The 13,198-nt window shown below is 44.8% G+C and overlaps 1 protein-coding gene across 1 annotated transcript in view; it reads right to left on the bottom strand.

The window, feature by feature from the left end:
- The window catches only part of LOC307043872 (uncharacterized protein), a 93,206-nt gene that overhangs the window by 58,241 nt on the left and 21,767 nt on the right, over positions 1-13,198 (bottom strand). The window lies entirely within an intron of this gene.

The following is a 13,198-nucleotide window of genomic DNA, read 5'->3' as shown; positions in this document are numbered from 1 at the left end:
CTGAGTGTATTTATTTAGCGTCATGCTCTCTCTTTGATCTCCAACAATATTCAATCTGTATTCTCACAATGATATCATTAAATCTCATATTATTTATATTTTAGCATGGTCCCCCATGTTTAATCTGTAAAGTCCACTGAGACAAATGTATTTTGTGATATTGGGCTATATGAATAAACTTTGATTTGATTATATAAAGCATTAAGCGTATTTCCTTTTCTCTCTTTCTAGGTTTCAGGCTGCTTCACTTTTTGATTACATTGTATCCCAAATGTACGCACAACCACATTGTGTACACTATGTGGTTGTGTTTCCTAAAGTTTGCTCAAAGAAAGTAGGGACATCTACTGGTTTAAGACTCGGCAGACTAGAAACAGAGCAAAGGTCATACTTTTATACACATTATATCCATTAGACACAAGGTGGCAGCATTGGATAATTTACTTCAAATGGAATTGTAAGAGAAATACAACCACTAGGGCAATGAGATCATATAAGACTTTTTCACACACAGTTTTGACGGATTATTGTTTTAATCTAAACACTGTAGATTGACTGGAGCAAATATGCAACCCGCTAGTGATCTACAGTCAACAAAGTTGTTTTTTCTTTGTTAATTCAATACATCTGATCAAAATAGATGCATTGTCTTTCACGTACATGGGGCGAAGCCTGCGAGCTAGTTCAGGCAGTCAACTCGAGCACCAATGATACACACGTAACGCACCTCATCCCTTTTACAACCAACCAAAACACCTGTGTTTTAAACATTTAAATACTTAAGTAAAGTACAAGTATCTAAAAATTGTACCCAAGTATAGTACTTGTTGAGTTTATGAACTTAGTTACACCAGTGGCTATAAAGATAGAAAGACTAAGCCTTGCACAGAGGCATACAAATACATTTTCAAAATGCTCAACAGTGCTGCCAAAATTATAAACTGACTGCTACACAATTAAAATAAATGCTTTCATATATTTCTATTAGATGTGACTCTTTAGCGTTTCTGTTATTATTACAACTGCTGCTTTAGTTGTTCTGACTGCTAAAATCCTCTGTTATTCCTAATTTTAATGCCGATATTCCGTGGGGTCGGGGGATCGGATCCTTGACAGCTTTTTCATACCTGATGAGTTTGCATCCCTGCTGTCTATCTGCTGTCTGTCTGTCTGTCTGTCTGTCTGTCTGTCTGTCTGTCTGTCTGTCTGTCTGTCTGTTTTTGTAATTTGTCTCTTCATCTGTTAATTCCCCTTTTCCTTATTTCTTTCTCTCTTTAGGTGAAGTTGAATCTGTCTTCAAAGAGAAGACAGAGGCGGAGATCAAGGGCTATACGCCAGAAACTCTCCAATTTGGCGAAGATCATCAAAAGGAAAACATTTATTAAAAAAAAAAAATTGTTCGGCCACGTTAGGCCATTATGTTTTTTCATGCAATATTGTATGTTCTGTAGTATAAATAAAAAATGATAATGTTGAGTCCTTGTATTATTTGTATTTGCCTCGGTCCATTATTTTTATTTGATATAGCCTAGTATTGTACATTCTACAGTATCTACAGTTTAGTACACTATATGACACAAATACAAGAACATATGTATTTACCATGGCAATTGTTATGGTGCCAGGGGTAGTGGGTTATCAAGCCCTCCAACAGCCATATGAAATGTTACCATAGTACTCGTACCATAGTAGTACCATGGTATATTTACCACAGTATTTTTTGACAGATAGTACCATGGTATATTTTATAGTACCATGGTATTTGTTCCATAGCACATATAGTAGGCTAATGTACCATGGTCACATTTCTTATGGGCATTCTCCTAAACATGCCGCTGTGGTGACCACGTATTGATACACTGGTTCATAATTCACACATGGAACTACAATTGGGGGTTTGTTTCCACACGGACCTGTTGTGTGTTCCTTATATATATTGTGTGCCCTCCTGGCTCTTCCTCTTGTCGTCCCGGGCTGCGACCCGACAACATGTCCTTTGCAGCTCTCTATTAAAGACAACTTTGCACCTTCGATGCACCGCCTCTGACTCCCTATCTCTCGGCACTACATTGGTGACCCTGACATATAAGTCTCGCAGAAGTTTCCGAGACAGACCCGAACACGGCAAAGGAAACTCAGGTTTCTTTCTCGAAATGCCGGGGATTTTTGGAATCGTCCGTTGCTGCCACCGGCACGCGGACTGAGGCTCGGTGCACGCCTCGCAGAATGGCTGGGGACGTTGCTCGCCATTCCCGCATCGGTCTTCCAACCAACAGGGAGACGATGCACGACCCGCTGGGTAGGGATGAACCCGATTGCTACCTCCTGGGGCTGTTTTCTTCTGCTCGTGCGGCTGCACGTCCAGGCTGCGCTATTCTTCGACGACTAGCAGCTAACCTCGTTAGCTAACGGCTACGGCTAGCGGCTAACGGCTAGCTGCTAACGGCTATCGACCTTTTTTTTTTTTCTTTTTTTTTTCTTCCCCTGGTGCCTGAGAGGAGGTTCGACCATGTCTGGTCGGCCTCGTGTGGATCCTCTCACGATTTCACCTACCTTTTTTGGACCGTGGACAGTACGGCCCTTTTTGAGCTTTTTCTGGTGCCTGAGAGGAGGTTCGACCATGTCTGGTCGGCCTCGTGTGGAGGCTCTCGCCGTTTCATCACCTCGACGGCGGCTTCTGACGCCACCCGCGCTCTCATCGGCGCCTGGGTGGCACGCTTCTGGACCCCGTCTCGCCTCGGCGGTTTCGGACGTCGCCCATGCCTTTATTGGCCCGTGGGTGGCGCGCTCCGGGACCCTGCCTGGCCTCTTCCTTCGCCTCGGCGGTTTCGGACGTCGCCCATGCCTTCATTGGCCCGTGGGTGGCGCGCTCCGGGACCCTGCCTGGCCTCTCCTCTTACCGCGGCTCACGGTTGGCCTCGACGGCAGCTTCGGACGGCGCTCCGTCTGGCTTCTCCCCTGTCCACGGCTCCTTCCTCCCGGGGTGACTGCTCCTGCCTTCCTGGGATTCCGCTCCGTCCTTCCGGAGGTTTCATGCCCGCCGTGCCTTCGCCTGCGGCCGGGCAGCGTTTTTTCCTGCTGGGTTCGCCACGACACCTACTGCAGCCCCCTTACAACGGCCCGTTCCGGCCCGCCCCCGGTGGGGGTGCCCTCGCCCTCGTTAGGGTCCCTACCCTCTCATGCGGCCTCCTTTCGTCGGCCCGTTCCATGGCCCGGTCCTCAATTGCGACCCCGCCCTCCTCGGCCCCTGTGGTGCTTCCTCCACGGACGCGAGGATTTATTTTGCCATATTTGAATTCTGGGGGGGCTTGTGTGGTGACCACGTATTGATACACTGGTTCATAATTCACACATGGAACTACAATTGGGGTTTTGTTTCCACACGGACCTGTTGTGTGTTCCTTATATATATTGTGTGCCCTCCTGGCTCTTCCTCTTGTCGTCCCGGGCTGCGACCCGACAACATGTCCTTTGCAGCTCTCTATTAAAGACAACTTTGCACCTTCGATGCACCGCCTCTGACTCCCTATCTCTCGGCACTACACCGCTCTATTTAAGCTGCCAGGTCTTCCTGCCTCTGCCTCGCTATGCTGCTGCTGCTGCCACTGCTGTCTTCACTTGCTATTGCTGCGTTCATGTTCCTGCTGCTGTGTTTCATGTTGCTGCTGCTCGCCGAAGTTCTGATCGGCTGGCAAGAGCAGACACATTTTCACACACAGTTTTGATGGTTAATTGTTGTAAATCTGATAACTGTAGGTTGAGAGGAGCAACTGTGCAACCAGCTAGTGATCTACAGTAGACAAGGTTGTGTTTTCTTTGTCATTTCAAAAAGTCTGATTGAAGCAGATGCATTGTTTGTCTTTTATATATACTCAGTCTTGTCATGCTCCACTGCGAACCAGTCATTTCCGATTCAGATAAACCTACAGACTGTGACCCTGTTTACTTCACCGTTTTATATTCAATCCTTTAACAAGATAATTGGACTCTCCTCTGAAATAAAGGTATTCAAGCACAGGCATAGATTGACTTACTGTACATTTTAAATGGTTTACACACGCCTGTATACATTTGTGATGCCCCTGTGGGTGCATCAGTAGAGAGGAGGTGGCTGTGCTGTCTGTGCTGTGGTGATTGGTGCTTGCATTGATTGCAGTAAACTCAGGGCACCTGGGTCTGGTGCCCTGCAGCTATTTAAAGCCTCTCTGCTCCTCTCTCTGCTTCTCCCTGCAGGCACCCTGGTTTTTGTTGAGTATATTATGAGTGTCTTCAGTTGTTTTACTTTATGCACTTCAACACTCTCACACACATACATGTCCATACAATCCTCACCCTGTATTTACACTACTGATACCACTGACATCCACACCTCATACTTTACTGGTTTTGATTTGATTTGTTTGTCAGAAATAAACGTATTTTGTTAACCGTCGACATGGTGTGTCTCCTCTTTGTTGTGGCCTTTTGAGCAGGGTCCTAAAAAATGGGGGCTCGTCCTACGGGTTATTTGGTTAAAAGTTTGTGTAGTGCTCAGAGCACATGGTGTCATTGAGCAGTTCATTAGTTGATGTGGTCCAGCTGTGTGCTAGCGCGGCGCTGCTTTTTGGGGGACACATCATGTGTTTTGGGTTTCAGGTATTTTTAGTGTCATCAGGTTTTGTGTGCCAATCAGAAGGTAAGATGTTGCTGCTTGTTACGCTTTTGTAAAGAGTTTTCCCCGCTAGGCTTAAGTGGCGTTTCCCCTTGGGTTGCTTCTGTTTTTTTCATAGTGTTGTGGCGACGTGGTTAGTGTCAGCTTTTTTAGGACAGCTGTCTCGGGGGCACGCCCGCATGATTTTTTGGTGTTACCTGCGTGCAGGTCGCTCCATAACTCCGCCGGGTTCCAGTGCGTAATTACCAAGCAAGCCACATGAAGACTAGGTGAGATTAGTACGATTTTGGTTGGGCAGTTAGGGGGAAAATTCTCTGTTGGATTTTGTCTTTTGCCCATGCGTGTTGACAGTTTAATACTTTGCTTTCTGATTGGGTATAGGCAATATATTATGGCTTCTTTGTTGGCGTTTGTGGATGCGCCCTCAGTGTCTTTCTTAGATTGCCGTTATGTACTGTGCAGGTCCCTCCATTAAGGAGGCTTGTGTTAAATTACAGGCTGTTTTTAACATTATTCAGACTCAGCTCGCTGAGCTTAAGCTTCTTTTAAATGTTGATAAAACCAAGGTATTGCTATTTTCAAAAGCTAAAAAGACACCAGAGCCTGTTTTAGATATTGTTACGCAAGGACAAGTACTTGAAGTGGTTACCTGTTATAAATACCTAGGTATCTGGCTTGATGATTGTCTTGTCATGTCAATAACCTGCTTAAAAAGCTGAGGGTTAGACAAGGTTTCTTTTTTAGAAACGAGTCCTATTTCTCACTTGAGGCCAGGAAAAAGCTAGTCACTGTGACCTTTTTACCTGTGCTGGACTATGGTGATCTGGTCTATGAATGCACCTGCCTATTAACTGAACAAGTTAGATGCCGCCTATCACAGCGCACTGAGATTTGTCACAAATTGTAAAGCACTTGCTCATCACTGTACCCTGTATGCCAAGGCAGGTTTGCCATCACTTACTGTAAAAAGGCTCATTCACTGGTACACATTTATTTATAAAGCTTTGTTGGGTAAACTCCCGTACTATATCTGCTCTCTGATAACACAGAGTAGCAAGCAGCTATTGTCTGAGATCGCAGGATGTAGTATTGTTGGATGTGCCAAGAGCAAGGACTGTCTTAGGTAAGTCAGCTTTTATGTGTGCAGCTCCACTTGCTTGGAACAATCTTCAGCAAGAATTGAAAATGAGCAATCTCATTCCTCTGCATGTTTATAAAGCTAGGCTAAATGAAATGCTCGTTGATACTATGGGCACTTGTAAATGTCTATAACTATGTAAATGTATTCTGTAAATATAATGTATGATGTCCTTTATTGTTTTATGTTTCATGTGGAACCTATATTCTGCAGGTCTCCCTTGAAAAAGAGATCTATGATCTCAATGGGACCAATCTGGTTAAATAAAGGTTTGAAATGAAAATGAAATAATTGCCAGAAGGCGCAGTTGGTCGAAATAGCAGAGCATTATGAAATTGCTGTTGTAGGGAGCAAGCGGAAACATGAGATTAAAGCTGTCATCGTGTCATCTTTGTTTGAGCAGGGGGTGTTGAGAAGGGTCAGTCTGGTGCCGCGGCAGGGGTCGGGCCGGAAGTGGTTCAGACAGCTGGTTTGACGTTCGAGCAGCAAAAGGAGCTTTTGGCCATGCAGTATAACCAGGAGAAGTTGAGGTTGGAGCAGAAGAACTTGCAGTGGAGCTGGAGAAGTTGAGGTTGGAGGAGGACAGGTTGGAGTTGAGGGGTCAGCAGCAGGAGGCAGAGAAGCATTTAAAGGTGGAGAAGGTGCTGGAGGTGGAAAAGATGAAATATGAGCTGGAATATGCTAGATTAGGGCTAATTGGAGAGGGCAAGCTTTCTCCGGTGGAGGATGGTTCTGATAGGTCGGCATCAGGAAATGGCGATATTATTTCTTACTTGCGGTTAGTGCCAAAGTTTAATGAGCGTGACCCTGACGTATTTTTTACTCTATTTCAACGCATAGCAGAGGCAAGAAACTGCTCAGATTTGGACAGAGTGCTGTTACTTCAGTGTGTACTCACTGGGCGAGCACAGGAGGCCTATTCAGCGGTTTGTGGCGAAAATGCTTTGGACTATGCTGGAGTAAAATCAGCAGTGTTAAAATCATACGAACTGGTTCCTGAAGCGTATTGTCAAAAGTTCAGAAGTTGGGTCAAGGGGGATAAGCAGACACATGTGGAGTTTATCCGTGATTTGACTTCTCATTTTCAGCGGTGGTGCGCGGCAGCAAAGGTTGCCAGTTTTGACGGTCTTTGTGAACTCATTGTATTGGAACAATTTAAAAATGTTATCCCTCAGCGTGTGGCCACTTATGTAAATGAGCAGAAACCTTCCACCGTGCTCAGAGCTGCTGAATTATCGGATTATTTTTTTTGTTGACACATAAGGGCAGTTTTACAGAGAAGTGGTCTAGGGGTGATTGGAGAAGATGGTGGCTATTCCTGCGGTGGTGCTAAGTTTTCACCAGGCTCCTCCCGTAGATTTCTCAGGTCCGGGGCGATCCGAGGGCGCCAGAGTGGGCCAATGTCATTATTGCAGAGAAGAGGGTCATTGGAAGGAGCAGTGTCCGTTGCTGGAACCTGAGGGGAAGCCTCGTTCTTCATCACATGCTCCAGCCATGTGGTGTTCTGCCGTTTTGTTTAAAAAGCCGCAGGGTGTAGGATCGGGCATGGTGCCTGATAAGAAGCTGGTTTGTGCCGACTTGGATGTGGGTTCTGTTTTTAATCCGTTCATAACGGAAGCCGTTGTATCAATAGTCGGTAGTAACAAGTATGTTCCGATTAAGTTGTTGCGTGACACAGCAGCTAGACACTCATTTATTGTTGAGTCAGTATTGCCTTTTTCGACAGAGACTGGGGATTTTGTGCTGATGAGGGGCATGGAGATGGGCTTGATTCCTGTGCGACGTCATACATTAGTGTTGGATTGTGAGCTGGTACGGGGAGTTGTGTCTATCGGCGTGCGTCCCGCGTTGCCACTTGATGGGGTACAGATGATTTTGGGCAACGATCTTGCTGGTAGTGCTGTGTGGGCGGGTGTGCCACCGCCTGTGGTGGTTTCCAGGCCGTTGGCATCTGTAGAGCCAGATGAGAGCGGTTTGTAATTTCCAAGTGTGTTTCCAGTTTATACTGTTACGCGTGCGCTGAGCCGTAGGATGTCGACTGACCTACCTGTTTCGGAGTCTAGAAAAAGTGGTCAAGCACGGTCCTTCGACTTTGAGATCGAGACAAAGAAGGAGAAGACAGTCAAAGTGGTGAAGGAGAAGAAAGAGAGGAGACCCCGCAAAGAGAAGAAGAGGAGGCCGAAGGAGGTCGGCGCGGCCAAGAGGCCGATGAGCGCCTACATGCTGTGGCTCAACGCCAGCCAACCCAAGGAGGAGTTGGACATAAAGGCAGTGGAGGCAAAGAAGCAGTACGAAATCGCAAGGCAAGAGCTCAAAGACAGCGGCTGAGGAGGAGCGTCCTCCAGTCCTAAGAAGGAAAGTAAAAAAGCTGGAGTTAAGAAGGAGGTTGGGTTGTCGTGGATCCCTTTGGGGCCCCGTCTTAAGGGGGGGGGGGGGCTGTGATGCCCCTGTGGGTGCATCAGTAGAGAGGAGGTGGCTGTCCTGTCTGTGGTGATAGGTGCTTGCAGTAAACTCAGGGCACCTGGGTCTGGTGCCCTACAGCTATTTAAAGCCTCTCTGTGCTCTCAGGCACCCCGGTTTTTGTTGAGTACATTATGAGTTTCTTCAGTTGCTTTAGGCCCATTCCCAAACCGCCCCCTACACCCTACCCCTCCGTTTGCGCGTTCACGCGGAGGGTCCGCCATGTTGAGGGCTGTTCCAAAGCAACGTGTGTGGAGCGGTGTGGAGGGGGGGGGGTGGGCTATCAAGCCCTCAAACAGCGAGTCTGCAGCGGTGCTGACTTGAGACCGGTCTCTACCTGACCGGAGTCACGCTGTGTGTGTCCGTCAGGAAACATGCTGTTTACAAGTAGTTCCAGCAAACATCCACTGATAAACTGCGATGTTAACAACCTCATGATAACCTCAGATTTTTTAACTTAGGATCATACCTGTGTTTAGTCTAGAAAAAGGTAAATGTGTGCATTTTATTATAAAGGTGTGTATATTTACAGACCGTTGCAAAAACTAAGAAGCTTATAAACATCAGGTTTAAAACTAAGAGCTTTGAAACACAATGAAAGATGTTTGGAGTTTTATTTGAGTTATTCATTTAAACTTGTTGTCTAAGAGATGCTGATTTGAAACCGTTGTTACATACAGTTACGGCATTTCCTGTTTCTGCTGGAGAGAGGGGAGTTTGTCCCAAAGCTTGCCGCTATATTTACTCCCTCCATCTGACAGGAAGGAGCCTCGTTGAGCTGCGAGTGTGGCTACAGACGGAGTTCACTCCGTCACGGAGGGGTAGGGTCGAGGGAGTGTTTTGGGATTGGGCTTTACTTTATGCACTTCAACACTCTCACACACATACATGTCCATACAATCCTCACCCTGCATTTACACTACTGATACCACTGACAGTCACACATGATTTGATTTGTTTGTCCTAAATAAACATATTTTGTTAACCGTCAACATGTTGTGTCTCCTTGTGGCCTTTTGAGCCGGGTCATAACAACATTCCTTTCCCATTTAGTCGCAGCCTTTGACCTTTAAGGTTCCTGCGTATTATGACTCATACTGTATTCTGAAAACAGAGAAAGAAATACGAAAGTGTGAATTGCTAAATGATTAAGCTTATTTCCTTTTCTCTCTTTCTAGGTTTCAGGCTGCTTCACTTTTTGATTAAATGTTATCCCAAATGTACACAACAAAACAATGTGGTTGTTTCCTAAAATGTGCTCAAAGAAAGTAGGGACAGCAACTTATGACTCGGCAAACTAGAAACACAAAGCAAAGGTCCCAAAATGTTCATAATCAGCAAAAAAACATCAAACAGATATGCATACATATTTTAGATAGAAATCTAAGACACAAACATCTATATCTCCAGATTGGCAGCATTGGATCATTTAACTGGAATCTGCTACTTCAAATTGATATACCTAGAGCAATGAAATCATGACACATTTTCACACACATGCTCTTGTCAGAACCCATTATACCCTACTGTCCTAAGGCATTGCGTTCCAAGAATGCAGGGTTGTTCCTAGAGTCTAAACGTACAATGGGAGCCAGAGCCTTTTCTTATCAAGCTCCACTTTTGTGGAATCAGCACTTCCTTCTCCAGATGCAACTCGTTACAGCACACCTGGGTAGAGGAACCAAAGGGAAAAAGAAACAGGGAATACATACAGCCGTAACACCCCCACCCTTAAAAGAATGAATAAATGGAAAACTAACACCATACTATTCTATTCATTGAAATGAATGTGGCATTTCGGTGACTTTTATCAAGGCTGTATGCAGGCATACACTTAAGTACACCATACTTAATATATCAATATGAAATGAATGCATTAGATTAGACAACAGATTAAGGACTGCTGACAAAAGGTGTCAACCTGGGTCAAATGTGGAACAAGATATATTCAAACTCTAAAACAGGGCCAACTAAGATGCTCCCACACAGAATGAGCAGCAACCACACTAGTAGCCAAATCAATGAAACAAAATCGCTACCACCATGAGGTAACAAACTACAAAGCCAAATCAAGTTACTGCGTTTACCAACACACAAACCGTAACAGACATGTCCAACACAGTGTGGAGTGCAACAGCCACAGACCTAAAAGGATCACCACAAGTAGACCAACTACAAAGTTGCTGCCATTCACTAATAGCAACACTATGATCCAACAAGAGTGAACTGCCACTACCACAACACAAAAATGGACACCATGTGATCTTCCAACCACATACACAAGTTACTGTGATGGATGCAGGAAACCAGCAACACAAGCTCACTTGAACCGGTATGAACACCAAACTACTAATTTGCTACAATTAAATACATGACAGCAACAACACACAAGTGACCACCAACAAGTGGACTGCAACAACCACAACACACATGGTCACACTGTAGTAAACTACACACAACTGTTGCCTACTTACACCCAAGCAGCAACCCGAAATGTACCCAACTAATGTGGACTGCATATACCACCACCTAAAGTCACATACCACAGGTTACTGAACGTGCATTTAGTATAGCTCCACAGTCAGTGGCCAAACAAAAAGTGGAGTCAAAAGTTGCTGTACAAAAACTGGGAAAACAAGCAGTAGTGAGGAACCCCAACCCTGAGCTGTTGATGGAGATGGCTAACTAACCTAGCTAGTCTTCAGTGGCTTGCCGAGCTCGAGGCGACTTTAAACGCTGAACTCAGTGCATCACCGAAGACCATAGATATAGCCTAAAGCAATACACTGAAGCGTACCAAAAATAAGAAAGGCAAAACAAAAGTGGCAAGATCTTCAAACCTGCCCGGTGACTAACTATTCAGGGTGCTCAACACTGAAATTGCAAGCTGGTGAAACAATTACATGCCCAACTAAACAAACAGCAACAACCACACATTAACTCAAACACAATGTCTCCACAAAGCAAACGGCCACTAGATACAAATGCTTACAAATTGACCTTACCTCATGGACATTCTATCCCGGACGAGCCCCTATTTGTTACGCCCCACCCTTAGAATGGCCCTATGGGGCTAACAAAATTCCACCACTGACCCAAATAGAACACGAAAGACACCTTTAAAATCATCAAATCCATAGGATTTATTATAACCAACACATCAAATGTTTAACTATCCATCCTAGGATGAGAGGCAGAATCACAGCAGTCCCCACACCAGAGGCCTCTGTCTTCTGCTGCTGCACTGGAGCTTTTAAGCACTTCCTTCTCCAGGTGCACCTCGTCTGAACCTCGTTACAGAAATGCAGCACACCTGGGTAGAGGAACCAAAGGGAAAAAGAAACTGGGAATACATACAGCCGTAACACCCCCACCCTTAAAACAATGAATAAATAGAAAACTAGACTGTCGGGGGACTACTTACTTCTTCCTTCTCTCTGTCTGTACCTACTCTCATGTTCCGAATAACCCAGCTTCCCCCAAATTACTTTTGGTGTCTGTCTACGCCGGGATCCTGAGTCGTGGCTGATCCTGTTGGTTCGTTCCTGTGTCCTGGATCCTGAATCATGTGTCCTGGATCCTGCATCCTGAGTCCTGACTCCTGAGTCCTGACTCCTGAGTCCTAGATCTGAGTCCTGGATTTCGAGTCGTGGCTGAACCTATCTCTGCGGTCCTGCCTGACTCTCATCATACTACTTCCCTGATTAGTTTTTTCCTTCTTTGGAAGTGTTTCCTTGTACGATGTGAGGGTCTAAGGACAGGGGGTGTCATATTTTCATACTGATATTCTTTACAAACTTTGAAGTCCACTGAGACAAATGTAACATTTGTGATATTGGGCTATATAAATAAAGATTGATTGATTGATTGATTGATTGATTGTCATAGCAACCAGCCACTTCCTTTTCCAGAGAAAACCCACAGACGTTAGATGTTGGGCCTGAGTGTATATTAGGAAAACAAATCCATGACTAAGGTCTGTTCTTACACTGCTACGTGACAGTTCATTAATGCTGCATGCTATTTCAGTAAATTCTTCTCGTGATAACTACCTCTGCACTGCTGGCAAAGATGCACTTCCTCTTTCGCCTCTATTGCTCTTACTACCTTTTCCATAAGGCCATCCTGAGGCACAGATAAGGTACAGGTTTATCATTTAGTTTGTTTGCTTTATGTACACAGTCAAATCTGGAGTGTTGATTTAACACTCTGAGATAAGGACCATATGTTCACCATGGCTCAGTGTTAAAAGGACTCTAAGTGTTAAATGAACACGGTCAGGAAGTGGGCGGTGTTAACATATGGTCCTTATCTCAGAGTGTTAAATTAACACTCCAGATTTTATGCCATTGTGAATAGGAGGGCAAAAACCTGAACCGTTGACTTTAATTAAATGTATTATGTCAACAGATTTCACCTAACTTTATTAGGTTAGTTGAAAGCAATACTATTAATCTGAACCATACATAAACAAGAGGGGCCGCAGGTGAAAGGAACCCGGCAAATTGGCTGGAAAACACAGAAACAGTAAGGAAAAGAAAACAAGACACATGGACCAAATACCTTGCAAAATATAATCCAAAACAACACCAGGATTGGACGCCTGTTACATTTGTGCTCTTGGGAAATTCCAGTGTCCAACATCGGATTGTCCTACGTACTTTCCCCTTGATACAGTGTGTGTTTTTGAGTGTGTGCTCTTGTACTTAAAATGTTCTGAGGACAAGACTGGACATTTCCCTTTTGGAAAGTGAGGAAAAATAGGACATTAATAGAAAACGGATCACATCCCCACCACGGAAAGGAAGTGTTAACTCAGTGTGTTATTCAAAAAGGCCTCATATTTAAAACCTCAATGTCATTTTTTGTAGTAAAAGTGTGTAATAACAGTAGCTGGATATTTTAGTTTCACGGTTCTGGTTATCTGCGTTTGATTCAAAACCAGTCTT

Source organism: Notothenia rossii (genome assembly GCF_949606895.1).
Source record: "Notothenia rossii genome assembly, chromosome: 6".
NCBI lineage: Eukaryota > Metazoa > Chordata > Actinopteri > Perciformes > Nototheniidae > Notothenia > Notothenia rossii.
Note: the sequence above shows the minus strand (reverse complement) of the source record. Positions and strands in the feature narration are given on the sequence as shown.